The sequence below is a fragment of the Pseudophryne corroboree genome, chromosome 11 (genome assembly GCF_028390025.1).
Source record: "Pseudophryne corroboree isolate aPseCor3 chromosome 11, aPseCor3.hap2, whole genome shotgun sequence".
In the NCBI taxonomy this organism is placed as follows: Eukaryota; Metazoa; Chordata; class Amphibia; order Anura; family Myobatrachidae; genus Pseudophryne; species Pseudophryne corroboree.
Genome location: NC_086454.1, coordinates 276527322 through 276554174, shown reverse-complemented (window position 1 = coordinate 276554174; position 26853 = coordinate 276527322).

Sequence of the window (26853 nt, the reverse complement as noted above, 5' to 3'; positions counted from 1 at the left end):
ATGTAAAAGTTGTTATTCTTTTCTTTTTTGGATAGGTCTTTAGTGCATAGGTCTTCCAATTTATCCCTTTCACTTTTTGGTAAAATCCTGCAACTGTTTGCTCTTTTTTGTTTATGTAAATATTTGTACATATAAATTTGTTTTTCTTTTTTTTTTAATATTAGATTTTTATTGAAATTTTGTACAAATTATACATACAATTGAACATGTAAGTGACAAAATAAAACAGAAATAGGGGAACAGACAAATACATCACATAACATAACTAATTAAGACAAGGGAAAGGAGGGTTAGGTATCGGGGACATCAGTGAATAGCAATAACATCAGAGTGTATACTTAATGAAATGGAAGTGGGGAGGTCTGAGACCCGTAATGGATTGAGTTAAGTTAAGTTAGGAGCCATCTTGATTTGGGGAATTAAGCTCATTTGGGTCGGGTGTGGCAGTCACGGTACCAGGTAAACTACTTTGGCCCGATTTTTCTCTATATAGGAACCACTTATCCCATTTCCTGCTCGTCCTGGGAGTCCCGGGGGGAAATCCTCCCTCTGACGATTCGAACACATAATGTTGATGAACTTTTTGTTCTATCATTAATAGCGTGGGAACGACTGCCGTCTTCCATTTGGAGGCAATGGCGGCCTTAGTTGCTATGAGTATATGGCCTAAAAGGTACCTGTCGTTGCTAGACATCTCCCCGCTGTAGTAATGGAATAGTGCTATTAGGGGGTCTGGTGCAAGGGGAACTCCCAGGACAAGCGACATGAAAAGAAACACATCTCTCCACAGAGACCGAATTGTTGGGCATAGCCAGAAAATGTGTAGAATATCCCCTACCATACCACAGTTCCTCCAGCAACTGGCGGAAACCTCAGGCCAAATCTTGTGCAAACGTTCCGGCGTAAAGTACACCCTATGAACCAGTTTGTAATACATTTCACTGTGGTTTGTACATTTAGAGATTTTAAAGCAGGATTGAAAGATAGTTTTCCAAATATCCTCAGTGAAAACCATAGGGAGGTCTTTTTCCCATTTGGACTGTGAGGGGAATAGCCTCCGCCGGGCCTCGGTCACGAGATATTGGTACCATCTAGAGATACCGCCTCTATTCCTGACCGGCAGTAGGATTGACATCAGCAGTTTAGAGGGGCCAGTATGGGGGACTCGGTTGGGAGAAAAACTTTGGAGCCAATGCCTCAATTGCAGATATCTGTGGAAATCTTGCTTGGGTACCTGGAATTGTTCCTGCAGTAGGGAGAATGGGACTAATACCCCATCCTGCAGGACATCCTTCAGGGTGGTTAGGCCTCTATCACCCCAATGGTGTAGGTGAAGGTCCGGGATCATTGTGGCTATGGTGTGGAGAGATAATTGGGGGGAGGGAAGGGCTCCGGAGGGGAGGGATTTAGTTACGATTTTCCATGCTAATAGTGTTGCCTGCACTGCCGAGTTTCCCACCCCATCTGGAGGGATAGCAGCCGTAGGGAGCCATAGCAAGTCAGATAGTGTGAGGGGGGAGACAGCGCTTCGTTCCAGTGATACCCATGGTTTTGGGGCGTCTTGAGTGAGCCAATCTCTGGCCTGGGCGAGTAAACAGGCATTATGGTATCTCTCTAGATCTGGGTAGGCCACTCCCCCGTCACACTTCTGCGCAACTAGGGTTGATTTTGCTATCCTCGGTTTTGAGCCCCCCCACACATAATTTGAAAGTAAACGGTTAAATCTATTGCAAATATCTTTAGGAAAGGTCCTAGGGATGGTACGGAAAAGGTACATCAGTTTGGGTAGAAGCACCATCTTTGCCGCCGCTATTCGTCCGACCCATGAAACCTCCTGCATCATCCAGTCTTTAATGAATAATTCGAATGCTCTAAAAAGGGGGTCATAGTTACATCCCATTAAATCTTGCCCTCTGGAGATCTGCACACCCAAATATTTAAGTGACCTAAGTTGCCATGCGTATCTGTAAGTCAGCTTCAGACGCCTAAGCACGCCATCTGACATGTTCAGAGGAAGGGCCTCAGTCTTTGTGGTATTTAGTTTATAATAGGAGATCGCTGCATAGGAGTCCAAGAGAGAGTGCAAATGCGGTAATGACGATTCAGGGTCGCTAAGGCATACTAAGATATCGTCAGCAAAAAGGCATATTTTATGGTGTATCCCTTCCACCACAGGGCCAACAATGGGATCTAGTGTCCTGATCCTCTCCGCCAGGGGCTCAATAGCCAGCACAAAAATTAGGGGTGAAAGGGGGCAACCCTGACGTGTCCCATTTGTGATATTAAATGTATGTGACTTGCAACCATTGGTGAACACCGAGGCCGATGGAGAGGAGTACAAGGCCAATATGGAGTTGAGTATCCTGCCTGCAAATCCAAAGCAGTCCAGGGTAGCCCTTAGATAGTCCCAGTGCAGCCTATCAAAAGCCTTTTCCGCGTCGAGAGAGAGAAGCAGAAGAGGCTCTTCCCGGGCTTGGCATCGTTCAACCAAATTGATAACCCTCCTAGTGTTATCGGATGCTTGCCGTCCAAGAACAAAACCTACCTGGTCAGGGTTAATTAGATTGGGTAGGAGTGGGGAAATCCTATTTGCAACTAGCTTAGCGAATAATTTAAGATCTGTGTTTAAGAGTGCTATCGGGCGGTAGTTCTGGACAACCGCAGGAGGCTTACCCGCCTTAGGGATGGTGATTATACGGGCCTCCATCATCTCTTTCGGGAAGCATGTGGAGTCTGAGGCTTCGTTAAAAACTGACACTAAAAGAGGGGCAAGAGTAGATTTAAAAGTTTTATAAAAGTTAGCGGGGTATCCATCTGGGCCCGGGGCCTTGTTTACTGGGCAGGATTCAATAGCTGCCACAACTTCCTCATGTGACCAGGGTAAACCGAGGGACTCAAGGGTTTGAGGGTCGATAGTGGGGAGGGACAACCTCTCCAGGAAGCCAGCAATATCAACCAGGGATGGCTGGGGGGTATTGGGATCATCTTTAAGGTTGTACAACTGTGCATAGTATTCGGCAAACGCATTTGCTATCTCTCCTGGGTCAGTTACTTTAACACCAGATGCGGTATATACTGCATGTATGCGTTCTTTAGCTCTACGTCCCCTTAGTTTACGCGCCAGCAAGCGTCCTGCTCTGTTGCCCAGTCTATAATATTGTTGGTTAAGTCGCTGCAGGTTGCGATGAACCTCTGCTAGGGCAAATACGTTCACTTTGTCGCGGGCCGCAAGGAGTTCCTTAAAGAGGGGTTTATTGTTGGGGTCACTTTTGTGTGCAGTTTCCAAGCGCGCAGCCTCTCGCTCGGCCGAGGCCTGTCTACTTTTATACTCCCGTTTAAGTCTAGCTGCTATTTGGATTGCAGAGCCTCTGACCACTGCTTTCAGAGAACACCAATGGTTGAAGACGTTTGTGTCCTTGGGGCAGTTAGTAGCTAAATATAGGTCTAACGATTGCTGAATGGCCTGACAGGCCTCAGGGCGGGATAGAAGGTGCGGGCCCAATCTCCAGGGGCCATAGGGGACCACTCTCTTAGTAGCTTCCCAGTTCACAACTAGTGGTGAGTGGTCTGACCAAGACATGGGTAGTATATCCACCTTATTTATGGTAGCTAGTGTCCATTTATCGACTAACGCCATGTCTATTCTAGAATATGAACTGTGGACGTGGGAAAAAAAGGTGTAATCACGTTCTGCAGGGTGTTTGGCTCTCCATGCATCATACAGTGAATATTCAGCTAACAATTGGCCGAATCTGCCTGAAGGGTCTTGGGCTGGACTGCTACGTAAAGGTCGGGTTGGGCGAGAGCGATCTGTATTGGGGTCTAGCACCATGTTGAAATCTCCGAGGATCAACAGGGCTCCTTTCGTATGCTCTTGGAGGGTTTTACAGAAGGATCTAAGGAATTTTATTTGTTTGGTATTGGGGGCGTAGCAAGAGACCAGAGTGGTCTCCACATTGTCTAGTTGTCCTACTAGAATTAAGTATCTCCCGTCGGGGTCTTCATATTTAGAGGACAGGACAAACGGGCAGTGTTGTGCTATGAGAAGGGCAACGCCGGCTTTCTTGGCGGGTCCATTTGCAGTGTAGCAAAGGGGGTAGCGTGAATTAGAGAAGAGGGGAGGATTTTGGCTCTGAAAATGGGTTTCCTGAACAGCTACTACTTGTGCTCTCAGCTTGTAGAAGTAGTTCAGAGCTACTCTACGTTTTTGAGGAGAGTTAAGCCCCTTGGCATTAATGGAGACTATCTTTACCATTTTCAATTATAGGGGAAACTGATATCTCTGATGTCCAATACCTGCGTTGAGACCTGCATATCTGATAGGGAGGGGGAAACATATAGGAATACATGTGGGGAGACAAACATAAAATATAGGACAAAACTAAACTAAATTGATCTCTCGTGAGATCACAACCAGTCGCCATACCAAGGCGGCTGTGTAGGCTAAGGGAGGGGTTAGCGGCATAACTCCCACCCACTGCCAAACTTATTTACTTTAAACTCAAGAATACAAGGACATCTTAATAACATAGTAACAGATGTATGCACTTCTGTACATACGGAACCTGGAGAGCAAATACAGCGGAGCACAAGTGCTCCAACATATAAAGTGTCAAGTAAAACCCAGAGCTATTACTTCCAACATGAGGATTAAGCCCGTGGCTCGAGTAGTTTAACCCCGCTATAAGAACTAAACCCACAGGTCAGCATAATATAGACAGTCAAATCCAGAGGCGCGCCAGGCACAGTTCCCCATAGAGAAAAAAAAAAAGAGCAACTAATTTGGCCTAGCAGGGAGACATTGAAATGCTTCAAAACGTGCGCATTACTTTCGCTATGTCTAGCGCCCCACATCTCAACATACCGTGGCCCCTTATGCATGGGGTAAAGTCTCTATCTGAAGAGTCACTGGGGTCTTAACATTATTGCTATGATAGTAAGGTATCTGTCTCCGAGCCGGCATCCTCATTTCACCGGCGTCCAGTCCTGCTGGAGACGTCGGGGGGAGGAGCCCTCCGCAGGTTCCGTGATGTTCCAGGATTTAAGCAACTTTTCTCCTTCATCTGCAGTGGAGACAGAGATAGTGGAGCCATCCCGGTGGATCAGCAGCTTGGTGGGGAAACCCCATCTGTATGGGATGTCAGCCTTTCTGAGGGCCGTAGTGATCTGTTGAAATGATCGCCGCTTAAATAGAGTGGCCGCAGATAAATCCCCAAACAGTTGAAGTCCTTGTAGGGCTGAAGATGTGTCAGACGTCGGTCTAGATGCTTTCAATAAGGCCTCTTTAACATGAAAGTAGTGCATCTTCATTAGGACATCTCTCGGTGCATCTCCTGGGGCCGCTCTGGCTTTCGGTAGACGGTGTATTCGGTCTATAATGAGGTCTGTAGATGCAAACTGAGGCGTCAAGGCCTTAAAGATGGTCATCGTGTAGTCATGCAAACTACTGTGTGACACCGTTTCGGGGACTCCGCGTAGCTTGAGGTTGCTGCGACGCGATCTATCTTCCAAATCTGTGACCTTGTCCCGTAGAAGCTTCACCTCAGCCTCCAATGCATCATGAGAGTCCAGAAGGTTGTTGTGGGACCCCACGACCTCCTCCATTTTAGTTTCCAAGTGGTCCGTACGGCCACCCAGATCATCTATAGATTGTTGGCACGCCGTTAAGGTGGTGCGGAACTCAGCTGCAACTTCCTCTTTAAAGCGTGTCAAAAGCAACTTCATAGTGCCCACCGTAAGGGCCTCCCCATCTCCAACCTTATCTAAGGACGTGGCTGACGGACGCACCTCTAATGGCGGAGGGGTCTGGGAAACTGCTCCTGCTGTGGAGGGCCCGGTGGCTTTAGGGCCCGACATTTTCGGGGATGCTTTGAAAAAAGAAAGCTGCTGTGCCGGTTTTGCCGTTTTGCTGCGCCTAGTGGGCATGGTAAAGCCCAGATAAAGATAGCTTAATATATCCAAACACTGAGGATGGAGAAACCGGGAGGCTCCACTTTTCCAGAAGCTAATAAGACATCACGTGGATAGTGGCAGGGGTGAGAGAAATCTCTTGGTTTACATCGGTATGAGCGGTGCAGACAGGGCCATTGCGCTGGTTGCCCTTGCTTTCATCAATGTATTCCTGGCTGTCTCAGGAGCAGGGCCAGGGGGTGTACTCCCCTTGTTAGGAAAGAATCGAGGCTGGCTATGTATGAAGCAGTCGCGGTAGGGACAGGAGTTGCTCCCTTCTCATTTACCCCTTTTCCGCCTTGAAATGTGAGGCTTTTATATTGCAGCCCCGTGAGGGGTGATGGTTGTGGGAGGTCAAGCTGCTCCTCAGGCACCTCTGGCCAGCTACCCACTGCCGTGGGGGGTCACCCTGGAGAGTGAGGTGCAAGGGTGTTCGCAGGGGGGGGGGGGGGAGAGCCCACCAAGGGCAGTACTCGCTCCAGGGCCCGGGCCAGCGGCGTGTGTAGGCCAGGTGCCTGCTTGAAGCGCACCTGCAGCAGTTGTCGCCTCTCACTGTGCCCCAGCCAGCCCCAGTCAGCCCCAGTCAGCCTGATGTTGTAGAGGGGGAAGGCGCCCACAGCGGCGCTAGGCGGACGCCGGGTAAGCTCACTGGGAGGGAGGAGAGGCCCGCCGTCTGCTCGTCCGAGCCGGGTCTGGGGTTTGCACTCACCCGGGGGGCCGTCAGCCGTCTCCTCCTCGCTGCCGCCGGGTCGCTTCTCCTGCACCCGTCCCACAAGATGGCCGCCGCTCGCGTAGCGGGGCTCGTCGGGCCGCTCCGATCCGGGACTCCTCTCTCCTCGTCCCCCGGCGACTGACACTGGTGAGTTGCAGGGGATCCACCAAGGGGGTAGCGATCGAGCGGGTCCTCCGACCGTCCCGGCGATGTAGCCACCCAGCTGATGGGTGCGATTTAAACTTGAGGCCCCGGCTTCGTGACAGGGAGTAGGCCGCAATCCGCGGGAGCCAGAAAACCGGCTCCCCGATTCCGCAGCTCTACTTCCCCTCTTTCTCCCTGTCTTAGCTCAGCAGACAAATGATCCAGGGTCTGATTTGGGAGGTTTGGGGAGGATTTATAAGGTTTTTTGCTCCCAGGTCTCTGAGAGCTCACTAAGTTTGCTGCCTGCCCGCTCAGCATCCAGGCCACGCCCCATAAATTTGTTTTTCAAGTAGCTGCAGATCTCCTTTTTTGCTCAAGAACAACATTGTAAAACTCACAGATTCAGTTATCTATCAACAGCTACCAGAATGGTTTCTGATTTGATGGGGTGTGCGTCTTGTCAGTTTCCTGCTTGTATCCCATGATGATGCAAGCAGAAATGAGCCACCCAAAGCAGTTCGATACTTTGGCCTCTGAGGACCTAAAGTTTGGTCAATCAGTTCTGTAGGAGCCTCCGCGCTCTCCCTCCCATACTGGGAGCTTTGGTACATCCCCATGGTACTAATGTGGACCCCAGCATCCTCTAGGGCGTAAGAGAAAATAGGATTTTAATTACCTACTGGTAAATCCTTTTCTCATAGTCCGTAGAGGATGCTGGGCGCCCGCCCAGCGCTTCATTTTCCTGCAGTTGTTACTTGGTTCAGTACTACCTTGTTACTTGGTTAAGTACTGTGTTGTTACTTGGTTAAGTACTGTTATTCAGCTGTTGCTGAGGTTGTTCAGGCTGGTTGGCCTGGTTTGTCCGTCTCCTCGTGCACAATTTCTAGACTGAGTCTGGTAGGAGGGGCATAAAGGGAGGAGCCAGCCCACACTATAAAACTCTTAAAGTGCCCATGGCTCCCAAGGGACCCATCTATACCCCATGGTACTATTGTGGACCCCAGCATCCTCTAGGACATAAGAGAAATACAGTATTTGGTCCCAAATAAAATTTACTTACAGTCCAAAGTCAAAGAACAGGTTTCTAAACACATTAAAGGATCAGTACTTGTCTCAATTAGTTGAGGACCCAACCAGAGGTAATCATATTCTGGACCAAGTTATTACCAATAATGTGGACATTATATCAAACATTACAGTTGGGGAGACCTTGGGAAACAGTGATCACTATATGATCTCATTCGACGTTAGTTTAAAAAAACAAAGCTATAAGGGATCAACCAAAACACTAAACTTTAGAAAAGCTAACTTCAATAGGCTGAGGCAGGCAATAAACAACATTGACTGGGAAGTTTTGTTTCAGGGTAAGGACACTTTGGAAATGTGGGATGCTTTAAAAGGAATATTCACAAATTCATTTCCATTCAAATAAATGAAGGAGTACTAAACACAAACTAATGTGGCTTAACGAGGCGGTCAAAAGGAAATGGCTAATAAGAGACGTGCTTTCAAAGCATTTAAATCAATTGGAGGGGAGGAGTTTTTCCAGTACTACAAGGAATGCAATAAAAGACGCAAAAAGGTCTAAAATTGTGAACGAAAAGCAAATAGCTATAGACAGTAAAGCCAATCCTAAAAAGTTTTATAAATACATAAACAGTAAAAGGTTAAAAAAGAAGAATGTAGGTCCATTAAAAGATGAACTGGGAGCCTTGATAAATGATGACAGAATAAAAGCGGATATTCTGAACAATTTTTTTTCATCAGTATTCACCAGGGAGGATCAGATAGTGACAGTAGTGCATATGCATAACAACAGAGACGATAATGATTCATGGCTAGATACTTGTTTAAGTGAGGAATTAGTCCTGGAGAGACTAAGCAACATAAAGATTAACAAATCACCGGGCCCAGATGGCTTTCACCGGAGGGTTATTATTATGGAGCTTATGGCTCAGCTGGCAAAACTCTTATACTTGATTTTCTATAGTTCAATTAGATCAGGTATGGTACTGAGGGATTGGCGTATAGCCTTGGTATTGCCATTATTTAAAAAGGGATCTAAAAATCATCCTGGGAACTATCGACCAGTTAGTATTACCTCTATAGTGGGTAAAATATTGGAAGGCATTTTGAGGGATAGCATAAAGGATTATCTGTGGAATTCTAAGTTTATTAGCAATAGCCAACATGAGTTTGTGAGGGACAGATTGTGTTAACCTAACTTAATTAGCTTCTACGAGTAAGTGAGCGATAATCTCGACCAGGGTAAAGCAGTGTATGTGGTCTTTTTGGATTTTGCAAAAGCCTTCGCTACAGTGCCTCACAGGAGACTGATCATCAAATTAAGGGAACTTGGACTTGGAAATACTATTTGTACATGGATAGGAAATTGGCTGGATAACAGGGTACAATGAGTAGTGGTTAATAGGATGTTCTCCAGCTGGGCACCAGTAATTAGCAGAATACCACAAGGGTCCGTAGTTGGCCCGATACTGTTCAATATATTTATTAATGATCTAGGAATAGGCCTGGAAAGCACAGTGTCAATCTTTACAGATGATACTAAACTGTGCAAGGTAATTCATTCAGAAATTGATGTGGAGTCTTTACAGAATGACTTACTTAAACTTGAAACTTGGGCGTCTAAATGGGGAATGAGATTCAAGAATGAAAAATGCAAAGTTATGCACTTTGGGATTAGAAACAAACTTGCATCCTACACTCTAAATGGGGAAAAGATAGTGGTAACTGTGGTGGAAAAAGATTTGGGGGTGCTCATAGATAATAGGCTTTATAACAGTACGCAATGTAAAAATGCAGCAAAGAAGGCAAGTAAAGTCCTTGCGTGCATAAAATGGGGTATTGAGTCAAGGGACGTGGATGTAATCCTGCCTCTGTATAAATCATTGGTACATCCGCATCTGGAATATTTGTTAAATTTTGGGCACCATATTATAAAAACAATATTGGGGAGCTCGAAAGAGTTCAAAGGCGCGCTACTAAACTGATTAAAGGGTTAGAGACACTGGAGTATGAGGAAAGGCTTACTGTGTTAAATTTGTATTTTCTTGAAAAGAGGCATCTAAGAGGAGACATTATTAATATCTTCAAATATGTAAAGGGTCAATACAAAGAGTTAGCAGGGATTTGTTTATTAATAATACTCTGTATAGGACACGTAGGCACTCACTGAGGCTAGAGGAGAGCAAATTCCATACACAACGTAGGAAAGGGTTCATCACCGTAAGGGCAATAAGGATTTGGAACTCCCTGCCAGAGAAGATAATAATGGCGGACTCTGTAAATGTATTTAAAAATGGATTGGACTGTTTTCTAGCTGAAAAAGGCAACCAAGGCTATAGCATTTAATATATTGACATTATGTATATGGGAATGATATGAAATATAGTTGTCAATAGGTACAAAACCATTATTTTGGCTGGTGCATTATAATATGCACTGCTTAATACGGATATAGGTTGAACCCGATGGGCATTTTGCCTCTTTTCAACTTCACTAATTATGTAACTACTATGTAATTTCAGCACGTCTCCCAACCTCTTCAGTTTGCCCACTACTACTCCTTTCATTGTTGACTCTATGGGGGAAAAAGGAGCAATGAAAATACAGAAGAAAATTTATTTCTATGCTCCCCTAGACTTTTTTCAGACAGGCAGACTGTTGTCTACAGAGCTGACACTTCAATCAGATTTGTAAACATCAGTAGCATGCACATGTGCTTGTGTAAGAGAACTGGATTGCGTCTTCTTATACAGTCATTGCTTTACTCCTCAGGATGGGTATCTCACTCCTACAATCCAGGGAAGAGGAGGAGGAAGAGGAAGAGGAGGAGGAGGAGGAGGAGGAGGAGGAGCAGACCAAGTCAACACAGCTTCGGAAGGAGTGCAGTTGCTGAGTTCAGATGCCTGATAGTGGTTGAGGCCCACTGGACTGTGCAGTGCCACATCATGGTCTATCTGACTGTGTCTTGAGGTTAACAGAAAGTTACTTCTGATATAGAAATTGCCATGTATGTAGTAGTCAGTATGCAATGTAGAGATGGCAAACTGTGATGGTGACAAAAAGAGAAAGAGATCACAGACAGGATGGATGGGGGCACAGAATACAGAGAGCATGGAGGAATAGAAAGTAAAAATGTCACAGTGGGTGGCAAATAAGACAAACAGCTTGGAGAGAACTCCTTAAGACTTATCTGTAAGGACATAATGGCGGTAATTCCAAGTTGTTCGCAGCAGGAAATTTTTTAGCAGTTGGGCAAAACCATGTGCACTGCAGGGGGGGCAGATATAACATTTGCAGAGAGAGTAGATGTGGGTGTGGTGAGTTCAATCTGCAATCTAAATTGCAGTGTAAAAATAAACCAGCCAGTATTTACCCTGCACAGAAACAAAATAACCCACCCAAATATAACTCTCTCTGCACATGTTATATCTGCCCCCCCTGCAGTGCACATGGTTTTGCCCAACTGCTAAAAAATATCCTGCTGCGATCAACTTGGAATTACCCCCAATGAGCGGTAAAATGCGGGACCTTAGTGCAAATTATGAGAGGTAGGCCATGAGACCTTAGCACACGTAGTAGGAGAGAGGTCATGAAACCTTAGTGGTGGTTATGAGAGGGAGACCACAAGATCTTAGCATTAGTAATCAGAGATGACTGCAGGACCTTAACCGGGAAATGAGAAGTTAGACCCTAAGGTCTTAGCGTTGGTAATGAGTGGGAGACTGTGAGACTTTGGCTCGGGTAATTATACTAAGACTGCAAGATTTTAGCAACAGTAATGAGATTACAGCTGCTAGACCTAAGTGTGGGTAATAAGAACAAAAGAGAGAGAAAAAAGCAAGGCAGACAAAACAGCCATTTACATCAATATAGAAAAAAGGAGACTGTTAGCTGGAACGTTCACACTTGTTGAGCAATGAACTGAAGACCTTCTATATTGTATCAATATTAAGCTGGATGTACATGCTACAATTATTTGACTCCTCCAAAAATATTGATAGTTCAGACATGCCAGATCATCCAACACGTAAATCCGGTGCAATATTTTCTACGTTAAAGTCAGCCACATTGGGCAGTGTATGCACTGACGCGGGCGGCCGACAACATACCTCCTGTTTCTTCATATGCAAAGTCTTGGGAGAGATGTCTCTTATCCAGGGGAGGAATGCTGATATCTAATGCCATATTTTGGGGCAAATGTATCAAAACTTGGAGAGAAATAAAGTACTGACTAATCAGCTCCTGTTATTTTTCAAGCACAGCCTGCAAACTGACAGCAGCTGATTGATTGCAAATGTATCTCTTTCCAAGCTTTGATAGATATCCTCCACTCTGAGATATCTCACAGCGGGGTAGATGTTAGACCGGTCATTATGAGGGAGAAGCAGTATCAGTACAGGCTGCACAGGAGATTACGCAAGACTTAAGAGATCTCATGCATGGCCAGTGAGCTGACTGGGGGTGAAAAACAGCGCATCAACACTAAGCTGATATGCTGTGGGGGGTCTGGCAGTTATTGCTGGAGTGGGGAGTTTTCAATCTAACACTTCGGCATCCTTCTGCTGATTCTTGCTTTGTCTCGTTAAAGGTACGTGTAGGTATAATATATAGAGATGAGCTAGTTCGGTTCTCCGAGAACCGAACCCCCCTGAACTCCACGTGGTTTACACGGGTCCGAGGCAGACTCGGTTCTTCCCGCCTGACTCGGAAAACCCTAATGAGGCAAAATGTCATCATCCCGCTGTCGGATTCTCGCAAGATTTGGATTCCATATAAATAGCCTTGTTTTGCCGCCATTTTCACTTGTGCATTGTAGAGAGAGCGGAGAGGATGTGGCTACGTTCTCTCAGTGGAAAGCTCAATATCAGTGCTCAGTATCAGTGCTTACTTATTGCTGCTCAGTAATACTAGTAGTGTGTCTCTCCTGCTCAGTGTCAGTTCTAGTATCCTCATCAGTGCTCAGTATCACTGCTCATTGTCTTGTGCTGCATTGTGGTGACCAGTATACTTCAGTACAATAGTCCAGTGCTGCATCTTGCTGCCCAGTGTTAGTTCTAGCATCCTCATCAGTGCTCAGTATCACTGCTCATTGTCTTGTGCTGCATTGTGGTGACCAGTATACTACAGTACAATAGTCCAGTGCTGTTCTCGCTGCCCAGTGTCAGTTCTAGTATCCTCATCAGTGCTCAGTATCACTGCTCATTGTCTAGTGCTGCATTGTGGTGACCAGTATACTACAGTACAATAGTCCAGTGCTGCATCTTGCTGCCCAGTGTCAGTTCTAGTATCCTCATCAGTGCACAGTATCACTGCTCATTGTCTTGTGCTGCATTGTGGTGACCAGTGTACTACAGTACAATAGTCCAGTGCTGTATCTTGCTGCCCGGTGTCAGTTCTAGTATCCTCATCAGTGCACAGTATCACTGCTCATTGTCTTGTGCTGCATTGTGGTGACCAGTATACTACAGTACAATAGTCCAGTGCTGCATCTTACTGCTCAGTGTCAGTTCTAGTATCCTCATCAGTGCTCAGTATCACTGCTCATTGTCTTGTGCTGCATTGTGGTGCTCAGTATACTACAGTACATTACTAAAAGTCCAGTGTCTTGTGCTGCATCTTGCTGCTGTAGGGTGCTGTGGTAGTGTCCTGTCACTGTGCATAGGTCATCATCTTTCCAGTCACAGTGGTATCTGGTATCTATCTAGTGGTATCTAATTCCAGACATTACTGCCGTCTAATTCCAGATATATTACTGGCACACATTAAAAAATGGAGAGCAAAAATGTGGAGGGTAAAACAGGGAGATCCACTTCCACCTAGTGCTGAAGATGCTGCCACTAGTCATGGCAGAGACAATGAAATGCCATCAACGTCGTCTGCCAAGGCCGATGCCCAATGTCATAGTAGGGAGCATGTAAAATCCAAAAAACAAAAGTTCAGTAAAATGACCCAAAAATCTAAATTAAAATCGTCTGAGGAGAAGCGTAAACTTGCCAATATGCCATTTACGATACAGAGTGGCAAGGAACGGCTGAAGCCCTGGCCTATGTTCATGGCTAGTGGTTCAGCTTCACATGAGGATGGAAGCACTCATCCTCCCGCTAGAAAAATGAAAAGACTTAAGCTGGCAAAAGCACAGCAAAGAACTGTGCATTCTTCTTAATCACAAATCCCCAAGGAGAGTCCAATTGTGTCGGTTGCGATGCCTGACCTTCCCAACACTGGATGGGAAGAGGTGGCTCCTTCCACCATTTGCACGCCCCCTGCAAGTGCTGGAAGGAGCGCCCACAGTCCAGTTCCTGATATTCAAATTGAAGATGTCACTGTTGAAGTATACCAGGTGCTGGCGCTGAGGAGGAAATTGACAAGGAGGATTCTGATGGTGAGGTGGTTTGTTTAAGTCAGGCACCCGGGGAGACACCTGTTGTCCGTAGGATGGATAAGGCCATTGACATGCCTGGTCAAAATACAAAAAAAAAATCACCTCTTCGGTGTGGAATTATTTTAACAGAAATGCGGACAACAGGGGTCAAGCCATGTGTTGCCTTTGTCAAGCTGTAATAAGTAGGGGTAAGGATGTTAATCACCTAGGAACATCCTCCCTTATATGTCACATGGAGCACATTCATCAGAAGTCATTGACAAGTTCAAAAACTTTGGGTGATAGCGGAAGAATTCCACTGACAACTAAATCCCTTCTTCATATTGTACCCAAGCTCCTGCAAACCAGCCCACCAACTCCCTCAATGTCAATTTCCTCCCTAGACAGGAACACCAATAGTCCTGCAGGCCATGTCACTGGCAAGTCTGACGAGTCCTCTCCTAACTGGGATTCCTCCGGTGGATCCTTGAGTGGAATGCCTACTGCTGCTGTTGCTGCTGGCGCTGCTTTTGTTGCTGCTGGGAGTCTATCGTCATCCCAGAGTGGAAGTCGGAAGACCACTTGTACTACTTCCAGTAAGCAATTGACTATCCAACAGTCCTTTGCGAGGAAGATTAAATATCACAGCAGTCATCCTGTTGCAAAGCAGATAACTCAGGCCTTGACAACTATGTTGGTGTTAGACGTGCGTCCGGCATCTGCCGTTAGTTCACAGGGATTTAGAGAATTGCTTGAGGTAGTGTGTCCCCGGTACCAAATACCATCTAGGTTCCACTTTTCTAGGCAGGCGATACCGAGAATGTACACAGACATCAGAAAAAGAGTCACCAGTGTCCTAAAAAATGCAGTTGTACCCAATGTCCACTTAACCACGGACATGTGGACAAGTGGAGCAGGGCAGACTAAGGAATATATGACAGTGACAGCCCACTGGGTAGATGTATTGCCTCCCACAGCAAGAACAGCAGCGGCGGCACCAGTAGCAGCATCTCGCAAACGCCAACTCGTTCCTAGGCAGGCTACGCTTTGTATCACCGCTTTATATAAGAGGCACACAGCTGACAACCTCTTACGGAAACTGAGTAACATCATCGCAGATTGGCTTACCCCAATTGGACTCTCCTGGGGATTTGTGACATCGGACAACGCCACCAATATTGTGCGTGCATTACATGTGGGCAAATTCCAGCACGTCCCATGTTTTGCACATACAATGAATTTGGTGGTGCAGAATTTTTTTCAAAATGACAGGGGCGTGCAGGAGATGCTGTCGGTGGCACGAAGAATTGCGGGCCACCGCGTGCCGAAGACTGGAGCACCAGCAAACACTCCTGAACATGCCCTGCCATCAGCTGAAGCAAGAGGTGGTAACGAGGTGGAATTCAACCCTCTATATGCTTCAGAGGATAGAGGAGCAGCAAAAGGCCATTTAAGCCTATACATCTGCCTACGATATAGGCAAAGGAGGGGGAATGCACCTGACTCAAGCGCAGTGGAGAATGATTTCCATGTTGTGCAAGGTTCTCCAACCCTTTGAACTTGCCACACGTGAAGTCAGTTCAGACACGGCCAGCCTAAATCAGGTCATTCCCCTCATCAGGCTTTTACAGAAGCAGCTGGAGAGATTGAAGGAGGAGCTAAAACGGAGCGATTCCGCTAGGCATGTAGGACTTGTGGATGGAGCCCTTCATTCGCTTAACCAGGATTCACGGGTGGTCAATCTGTTGAAATCAGAGCACTACATTTTGGCCACTGTGCTCGATCCTAGGTTTAAAGCCTACGTTGTATCTGTCTTTCCAGCAGAAACAAGTCTGCAGATGTTCAAAGACCTGCTGGTGAGACACTTGTCAAGTCAATCAGAACGTGAACCGCCACTGGAGCTGCCAGGAAAAGGATAACATTTCCCAAACCACCCGCTGGCAGTGATGCAGGGCAGTCAGGAGCAAGTGCTGACATCTGGTCAGGACTGAAGGACCTGCCAACGTTTACTGACATGTCGTCTACTGTCACTGCATATGATTCTGTCACCATTGAAAGAATGGCATGTCAGACAGTCTGTATGTATACTGGCAGGAAAAAGAGGCAATTTGGAGGCCCTTGCACAAACTGGCTTTATTTTACCTAAGTTGCCCCCCCTCCAGTGTGTACTCCGAAAGAGTGTTTAGTGCAGCCGGTAACCTTGTCAGCGATCGGCGTAGGAGGTTACTTCCAGAAAATGTGAAGAAGATGATGTTCATCATCATCATCAAAATGAATTATAATCAATTCCTCTGTGGAGACATTTACAAGCAATTGCCTCCAGAAAGTACACAGGGACCTGTGATGGTGGATTCCAGTGGGGACGAATTAATACTCTGTGAGGAGGGGGATGTACACAGTGAAAGGGGTGAGGAATTGGACGATGAGGAGGAGGTGGACAACTTCCAGTTTGTGCAAGGAGAGAGTGATTGGTTTAGCCACAGTCGTGTGGCAGACCCTGTCGCTGAAATGATGGGTTTGTTAAAGTGTGCATGTCCTGTTTATGCAACATAAGAGTGGGTGGGAGGGCCCAAAGATAATCCCATCTTGCACCTCTTTTTTTTTTTTTATCTTTGCATCATGTGCTGTTTGGGGACTATTTTTTTAAGTGCCATCCTGTTTGACACTGCAGTGCCACTCCTAGATGGGCCAGGTGTTTGTGCCGCCTACTTGGGTGGCTTAGCTTAGTCATCCAGCGACCTCGTGCAAATTTTAGGACTAAAAATAATATTGTGAGGTGTGAGGTGTTCAGAATAGACTGAAAATGAGTGGAAATTATGGTTTTTGAGGTTAATAATACTATAGGATCAAAATTACCCCCAAATTCTATGATTTAAGCTGTTTTTGAGGTTTTTAAAAAAAAAAAACACCCGAATCCAAAACGCACCCGAATCCGACAAAAATTCAAAAGGGAGGTTTTGCCAAAACGCGTCCGAATCCAAAACACGACCGCGGAACTGAATCCAAAACCAAAACACAAAACCCGAAAAATGACCACTGCACATCTCTAAATATATCTACCTCAGTATTTACTGTGTAGCCAATATAACTTCAGGGTGTCAGGCTGCCCGATAAAATGCCACACAGGCATTTCATCTGCATTTTATAGCATTAGTTTTGCAGTGATCTAAACTTCCACCGTTTTGTGCTATATAGACCCCAGTAAGCTCACTCAGATGTTACGAGATGCTTGAGATATGAATATGTTACATTACCCTATGAGATCTGGCTCTCCCATGCAGTGTACAGATATATACTTTGCAGTATATTCGTACCTGTTAGTTAATTTTTTCCATTAACCATTACTGGTTAGCATTACTGCCTCACAGTACTGGGATCATGGGTTCGAATTACACCATGGCCATAACTGTGTGGAGTTTGTATATTCTCCCCACGTTTGCGTGGGTTTCCTCCAGGTGCTCCGGTTTCCTCCCACAATCTAAAAATATACTGGTAGGTTTAATTGGCTCCTTACAAATGTAACCCTAGTGTGAATGTGTGTGTGTGTGTGTGTGTGTGTGTGTGTGTACGTGTGGCAGGGACTATAGATTGTAAGCTCCACTGGGGTAGGGACTGATGTGAAAGGCCAAATATTCTCTTTAAAGTGCTACGGAATATGTGTGCGATATATAAATAACTGGTAATAGATAAATACATCCTCTAGGCTCGCTTCCAATTCATAAATGTTGGAACAATGGGGGTAATTCCAAGTTGATCGCAGCAGGAATTTTTTTTAGCAGTTGGGCAAAACCATGTGCACTGCAGGAGAGGCAGATATAACATGTGCAGATAGAGTTAGATTTGGATGTGGTGCGTTCAATCTGCAATTTAATTTGCAGTGTAAAAATAAAGCAGCAAGTATTTACCCTGCACAGAAACAAAATAACCCACCCAAATCTAACTCTCTCTGCACATGTTATATCGGCCTCCCCTGCAGTGGACATGGTTTTGCCCAACTGCTAAAAAAATTCCTGCTGCGATCAACTTGGAATTACCCCCATTGTTTAGAAGCATCGGTTTCTATACACCCGCTACCTGCATCGCAGGTGAATGCAGGTGCGAGTGCAGAGAACCGGGTGCCTTTAAACACTGTCCTGGCATAAATGGACCAGAAACCAATCCCCGGTGAACCAGCTCAAAGATGTTTGATCCAATTCTGATGATGACTTTACATAAATAGGGGTATATGCAATTCCGGGCGAATTGTGGCACTTTTTCGGCCGTTTTTAAATTCGACCGTCGAATTCCGGCAGGTGGGTGCCGGAATTCGACATATTCAATAAAAAACGAATTCGACAGTCCCGCTGTCGAAAAACGGCCGATTTGACGGATTTTGATTAGATTTTTAAAAATGTTAAAAAAACGGGGAAAAACGGGAAAAAACCCGAAAAAAAATTGCGTGGGGTCCCCCCTCTTAAGCATAACCAGCCTCGGGCTCTTTGAGCCGGTCCTGGTTGCCAAAATACGGGAAAAAAATGACAGGGGATCCCCCGTATTTTAACAACCAGCACCGGGCTCTGCGCCTGGTCCTGGTGCAAGAAATACGGGGGACAAAAAGAGTAGGGGCCCCCCGTATTTTTTGGACCAGCATCGGGCTCCACTAGCTGGATAGATAATGCCACAGCCGGGGGTCACTTTTATACAGCGCCCTGCGGCCGTGGCATTAAATATCCAACTAGTCACCCCTGGCCGGGGTACCCTGGAGGAGTGGGGACCCCTTCAATCAAGGGGTCCCCCCCCAGCCACCCAAGGGCCAGGGGTGAAGCCCGAGGCTGTCCCCCAATCCAAGGGCTGCGGATGGGGGGCTGATAGCCTTGTTGAAAATGGAAGAATATTGTTTTTTTGCAGAAGAACTACAAGTCCCAGCAAGCCGGTACTTGGAGAACCACAAGTACCAGCATGCGGGGGGGAAACGGGACCACTGGTACCTGTAGTTCTACTGCAAAAAAATACCCAAATAAAAACAGGACACAGACACCGTGAAAATACAACTTTATTTCACACATGCCGATACATACATACTTACCTATGTTGACACGCCGACTCTGGGCTCGTCTCCAATGTCGACGTCCGGGGTACCTGAAAATAAAATTATACTCACCTCATCCAGTGTCCGGTTCTTGTATTGTAATCCACGTACTTGGCAAAAAAAAAAAAAAAAAAACGCATTAACCCGAACCAGACGGACTGAAAGGGGTCCCATGTTTACACATGGGACCCCTTTCCCCGAATGCAGAGACCCCCCCCCGTGACTCCTGTCACAGAAAGGTCCCTTCAGCCAATCAGGAAGCGCCACGTCGTGGCACTCTCCTGATTGGCTTTGTGCGTCTGAGCTGGCAGACAGCGCATCGCACAGCTCCCTCCATTAGTTTCTATGGTGGGAACTTTGCGGTCAGCAGTGGGGTTACCCGCGGTCAGCCGCTGACGGCGAGTGACCTCACCGCTGACCGCAAAGTTCCCACCATTGAAACTAATGGAGGGAGCTGTGCGATGCGCTGTCTGCCAGCTCAGACGCACAAAGCCAATCAGGAGAGTGCCACGAAGTGGCGCTCTCCTGATTGGCTGAAGGGACCTTTCTGTGACAGGAGTCACGGGGGGTCTCTGTATTCGGGGAAAGGGGTCCCATGTGTAAACATGGGACCCCTTTCAGTCCGTCTGGTTCGGGTTAATGCGTTTTTTTTTTTGCCAAGTACGTGGATTACAATAAAAGAACCGGACACTGGATAAGGTGAGTATAATTTTATTTTCAGGTACCCCGGACGTCAACATTGGAGACGAGCCCAGAGTCGGCGTGTCAACATAGGTAAGTATGTGTGTCGGAATGTATGTAATAAAGTTATACTTTCACGGTGTCTGTGTCCTGTTTTTATTTGGGTATTTTTTTTGCAGTAGAACTACAGGTACCAGCGGGCCCGTTTCCCCCCCGCATGCTGGTACTTGTGGTTCTCCAAGTACCGGCTTGTGGGGGAGAGGCTTGCTGTGACTTGTAGTTCTTCTGCAAAAAATAATATTCTTCCATTTTCAACAAGGCTATCAGCCCCCCATCTGCAGCCCTTGGATGGGGGGGACAGCCTCGGGCTTCACCCCTGGCCCTTGGGTGGCTGGGGGGGGACCTGTTGATTGAAGGGGTCCCCACTCCTCCAGGGTACCCCGGCCAGGGGTGACTAGTTGGGTATTTAATGCCACGGCCGCAGGGCGCTGTATAAAAGTGACCCCCGGCTGTGGCATTATCTGTCCAGCTAGTGGAGCCCGGTGCTGGTCCAAAAAATACGGGGGACCCCTACTCTTTTTGTCCCCGTATTTTTTGCACCAGGACTGGGCGCAGAGCCATGTGCTGGTTGTGAAAATACGGGGGATCCCCTGGCATTTTTTCCCCCGTATTTTGGCAACCAGGACCGGCTCAAAGAGCCCGAGGCTGGTTATGCTTAGGAGGGGGGACCCCACACATTTTTTTTTTCATATTTTTACACCATTCCATTTAAAAAAAAAAAAAATTAGATTTTTAAAAATATATAAATAATACTTGTGCCTCCTAAATAGACAAACCAAGTACCTAATCCCTTTTAATATAAATAGATATGCTATTACCAAAAAAAAAACCCACAAAAAAAAACATGTTTTTAAATTTTTTTATTAGATTCCGCCAGCAAAGTGTGGCGGATTGAAAATGACGAATTTACTGTCTAAAAGCACTGTTGTCGAATTTACAATCTTCAATTGAATATACTTTTATCGAAATGCCGCATTTGTACCATTGCAGAAATCTCGAATTTGACAAATGTTGAATTTCAAAAAGTCGAATTTGGAATGGCCGTTTTTTTTGCGAAAAGTACTGTATTGCTTTGTCGAATTTTTTTGGGGGGCGAAAATGTCCCGTTTTTCGACATTTTCGGGAATTCGACCGCAATTGCATATACCCCATAAAGTCTAAGTTAGTGATTACTATTAGGATAGGAGAACCTCAGGCAATAAAGTGGTTCCTAATGAGCAGTAACTGATGCAGAGATGAACGCAAATCGGCCGTAATTGAACCCACTTTGCACGCATGGAAGTAAATGTATATTTTTACATATACACAGGGTTGTTGGCATCTCTGTACCCAACCCATCACTATCTATATGCTTGGTTTTATATCCATAATTATTACTAGTTAACACTTGCAACTTCCATGGTGAAAGAGATCAATGGAAAAGAGGTACATGCACACAATTCTCCGTAACCCACAATACCTTCAACAGACCTCTGCGCAAAATCCCCCTTCCTTAGAGATGTGCACTTGAAATTTTTCGGGTTTTGTGTTTTGGTTTTGGGTTCGGTTCCGCGGCCGTGTTTTGGGTTCGACCGCGTTTTGGCAAAACCTCACCGAATTTTTTTTGTCGGATTCGGGTGTGTTTTGGATTCGGGTGTTTTTTTCAAAAAACACTAAAAAACAGCTTAATTCATAGAATTTGGGGGTCATTTTGATCCCAAAGTATTATTAACCTCAAAAACCATAATTTCCACTCATTTTCAGTCTATTCTGAATACCTCACAATATTATTTTTAGTCCTAAAATTTGCACCGAGGTCGCTGGATGACTAAGCTAAGCGACCCTAGTGGCCGACACAAACACCTGGCCCATCTAGGAGTGGCACTGCAGTGTCACGCAGGATGGCCCTTCCAAAAAACACTCCCCAAACAGCACATGACGCAAAGAAAAAAAGAGGCGCAATGAGGTAGCTGTGTGAGTAAGATAAGCGACCCTAGTGGCCGACACAAACACCTGGCCCATCTAGGAGTGGCACTGCAGTGTCACGCAGGATGTCCCTTCCAAAAAACACTCCCCAAACAGCACATGACGCAAAGAAAAAAAGAGGCGCAATGAGGTAGCTGTGTGAGTAAGATAAGCGACCCTAGTGGCCGACACAAACACCTGGCCCATCTAGGAGTGGCACTGCAGTGTCACGCAGGATGGCCCTTCCAAAAAACACTCCCCAAACAGCACATGACGCAAAGAAAAAAAGAGGCGCAATGAGGTAGCTGTGTGAGAAAGATAAGCGACCCTAGTGGCCGACACAAACACGTGGCCCATCTAGGAGTGTCACTGCAGTGTCACGCAGGATGGCCCTTCTAAAAAACACTCCCCAAACAGCACATGACGCAAAGAAAAAAAGAGGCGCAATGAGGTAGCTGTGTGAGTAAGATAAGCGACCCTAGTGGCCGACACAAACACCTGGCCCATCTAGGAGTGGCACTGCAGTGTCACGCAGGATGGCCCTTCCAAAAAACACTCCCCAAACAGCACATGACGCAAAGAAAAAAAGAGGCGCAATGAGGTAGCTGTGTGAGTAAGATAAGCGACCCTAGTGGCCGACACAAACACCTGGCCCATCTAGGAGTGGCACTGCAGTGTCACGCAGGATGGCCCTTCCAAAAAACACTCCCCAAACAGCACATGACGCAAAGAAAAAAAGAGGCGCAATGAGGTTGCTGTGTGAGTAAGATAAGCGACCCTAGTGGCCGACACAAACACCTGGCCCATCTAGGAGTGGCACTGCAGTGTCACGCAGGATGGCCCTTCCAAAAAACACTCCCCAAACAGCACATGACGCAAAGAAAAAAAGAGGCGCAATGAGGTTGCTGTGTGAGTAAGAAAAGCGACCCTAGTGGCCGACACAAACACCTGGCCCATCTAGGAGTGGCACTGCAGTGTCACGTAGGATGGCCCTTCCAAAAAACACTCCCCAAACAGCACATGACGCAAAGAAAAAAAGAGGCGCAATGAGGTAGCTGTGTGAGTAAGCTAAGCGACCCTAGTGGCCGACACAAACACCTTGCCCATCTAGGAGTGGCACTGCAGTGTCACGCAGGATGGCCCTTCCAAAAAACACTCCCCAAACAGCACATGACGCAAATAAAAATGAAAGAAAAAAGAGGTGCAAGATGGAATTGTCCTTGGGCCCTCCCACCCACCCTTATGTTGTATAAACAGGACATGCACACTTTAACCAACCCATCATTTCAGTGACAGGATCTGCCACACGACTGTGACTGAAATGACGGGTTGGTTTGGACCCCCACCGAAAAAGAAGCAATTAATCTCTCCTTGCACAAACTGGCTCTACAGAGGCAAGATGTCCACCTCATCATCATCCTCCGATATATCACCGTGTACATCCCGCTCCTCACAGATTATCAATTCGTCCCCACTGGAATCCACCATCTCAGCTCCCTGTGTACTACTTTGTGGAGGCAATTGCTGCTGGTCAATGTCTCCACGGAGGAATTGATTATAATTCATTTTAATGAACATCATCTTCTCCACATTTTCTGGAAGTAACCTCGTACGCCGATTGCTGACAAGGTGAGCGGCGGCACTAAACACTCTTTCGGAGTACACACTTGTGGGAGGGCAACTTAGGTAGAATAAAGCCAGTTTGTGCAAGGGCCTCCAAATTGCCTCTTTTTCCTGCCAGTATAAGTACGGACTGTCTGACGTGCCTACTTGGATGCGGTCACTCATATAATCCTCCACCATTCTTTCAATGGGGAGAGAATCATATGCAGTGACAGTAGACGACATGTCCGTAATCGTTGTCAGGTCCTTCAGTCCGGACCAGATGTCAGCATCAGCAGTCGCTCCAGACTGCCCTGCATCACCGCCAGCGGGTGGGCTCGGAATTCTGAGCCTTTTCCTCGCACCCCCAGTTGCGGGAGAATGTGAAGGAGGAGATGTTGACAGGTCGCGTTCCGCTTGACTTGACAATTTTGTCACCAGCAGGTCTTTGAACCCCAGCAGACTTGTGTCTGCCGGAAAGAGAGATCCAAGGTAGGTTTTAAATCTAGGATCGAGCACGGTGGCCAAAATGTAGTGCTCTGATTTCAACAGATTGACCACCCGTGAATCCTTGTTAAGCGAATTAAGGGCTCCATCCACAAGTCCCACATGCCTAGTGGAATCGCTCCCTTTTAGCTCCTCCTTCAATGCCTCCAGCTTCTTCTGCAAAAGCCTGATGAGGGGAATGACCTGACTCAGGCTGGCAGTGTCTGAACTGACTTCACGTGTGGCAAGTTCAAAAGGTTGCAGAACCTTGCACAACGTTGAAATCATTCTCCACTGCGCTTGAGACAGGTACATTTCACCTCCTATATCGTGCTCAATTGTATAGGCTTGAATGGCCTTTTGCTGCTCCTCCAACCTCTGAAGCATATATAGGGTTGAATTCCACCTCGTTACCACTTCTTGCTTCAGATGATGGCAGGGCAGGTTCAGGCATTTTTGGTGGTGCTCCAGTCTTCTGTACGTGGTGCCTGTCCTCCGAAAGTGTCCCGCAATTCTTCTGGCCACCGACAGCATCTCTTGCACGCCCCTGTCGTTTTTTTAAAAATTCTGCACCACCAAATTCAAGGTATGTGCAAAACATGGGACGTGCTGGAATTTGCCCATATTTAATGCACACACAATATTGCTGGCGTTGTCCGATGCCACAAATCCACAGGAGAGTCCAATTGGGGTAAGCCATTCCGCGATGATCTTCCTCAGTTGCTGTAAGAGGTTTTCAGCTGTGTGCTTATTCTGGAAACCGGTGATACAAAGCGTAGCCTGCCTAGGAAAGAGTTGGCGTTTGCGAGATGCTGCTACTGGTGCCGCCGCTGCTGTTCTTGCGGCGGGAGTCCATACATCAACCCAGTGGGCTGTCACAGTCATATAGTCCTGACCCTGCCCTGCTCCACTTGTCCACATGTCCGTGGTTAAGTGGACATTGGGTACAACTGCATTTTTTAGGACACTGGTGAGTCTTTTTCTGACGTCCGTGTACATTCTCGGTATCGCCTGCCTAGAGAAGTGGAACCTAGATGGTATTTGGTAACGGGGGCACACTACCTCAAGAAATTGTCTAGTTCCCTGTGAACTAACGGCGGATACCGGACGCACGTCTAACACCAACATAGTTGTCAAGGCCTCAGTTATCCGCTTTGCAACAGGATGACTGCTGTGATATTTCATCTTCCTCGCAAAGGACTGTTGGACAGTCAATTGCTTGGTGGAAGTAGTAAAAGTGGTCTTACGACTTCCCCTCTGGGATGACCATCGACTCCCAGCAGCAACAACAGCAGCGCCAGCAGCAGTAGGCGTTACACGCAAGGATGCATCGGAGGAATCCCAGGCAGGAGAGGACTCGTCAGAATTGCCAGTGACATGGCCTGCAGGACTATTGGCATTCCTGGGGAAGGAGGAAATTGACACTGAGGGAGTTGGTGGGGTGGTTTGCGTGAGCTTGGTTACAAGAGGAAGGGATTTACTGGTCAGTGGACTGCTTCCGCTGTCGCCCAAAGTTTTTAAACTTGTCACTGACTTATTATGAATGCACTGCAGGTGACGTATAAGGGAGGATGTTCCGAGGTGGTTAACGTCCTTACCCCTACTTATTACAGCTTGACAAAGGCAACATACGGCTTGACAAATGTTGTCCGCATTTCTGTTGAAATACTTCCACACCGAAGAGCTGATTTTTTTGGTATTTTCACCAGGCATGTCAACGGCCCTATTCCTCCCACGGACAACAGGTGTCTCCCCGGGTGCCTGACTTAAACAAACCACCTCACCATCAGAATCCTCCTGGTCAATTTCCTCCCCAGCGCCAGCAACACCCATATCCTCCTCATCCTGGTGTACTTCAACACTGACATCTTCAATCTGACTATCAGGAACTGGACTGCGGGTGCTCCTTCCAGCACTTGCAGGGGGCGTGCAAATGGTGGAAGGCGCATGCTCTTCACGTCCAGTGTTGGGAAGGTCAGGCATCGCAAACGACACAATTTGACTCTCCTTGTGGATTTGGGATTTCGAAGAACGCACAGTTCTTTGCGGTGCTTTTGCCAGCTTGAGTCTTTTCAGTTTTCTAGCGAGAGGCTGAGTGCTTCCATCCTCATGTGAAGCTGAACCACTAGCCATGAACATAGGCCAGGGCCTCAGCCGTTCCTTGCCACTCCGTGTGGTAAATGGCATATTGGCAAGTTTACGCTTCTCCTCCGACAATTTTATTTTAGATTTTGGAGTCCTTTTTTTACTGATATTTGGTGTTTTGGATTTTACATGCTCTGTACTATGACATTGGGCATCGGCCTTGGCAGACGACGTTGCTGGCATTTCATCGTCTCGGCCATGACTAGTGGCAGCAGCTTCAGCACGAGGTGGAAGTGGATCTTGATCTTTCCCTAATTTTGGAACCTCAACATTTTTGTTCTCCATATTTTAATAGGCACAACTAAAAGGCACCTCAGGTAAACAATGGAGATGGATGGATACTAGTATACTTATGGATGGACCAGCGACTGCCGACACAGAGGTAGCTACTGCCGTGGACTACCGTACTGTGTCTGCTGCTAATATAGACTGGATGATAATGAGATTAAATTAATATATATATATATATAATATCACTAGTACTGCAGCCGGACAGGTATATATATTTATTATGTAATGACTGATGACGGACCTGCTGGACACCGTCAGCTCAGCAGCACCGCAGACTGCTACAGTAAGCTACTATAGTAGTATGTATCAAGAAGAAAGAAAAAAAAAAAAACACGGGTAGGTGGTATACAATTATGGATGGACCAGCGACTGCTGACACAGAGG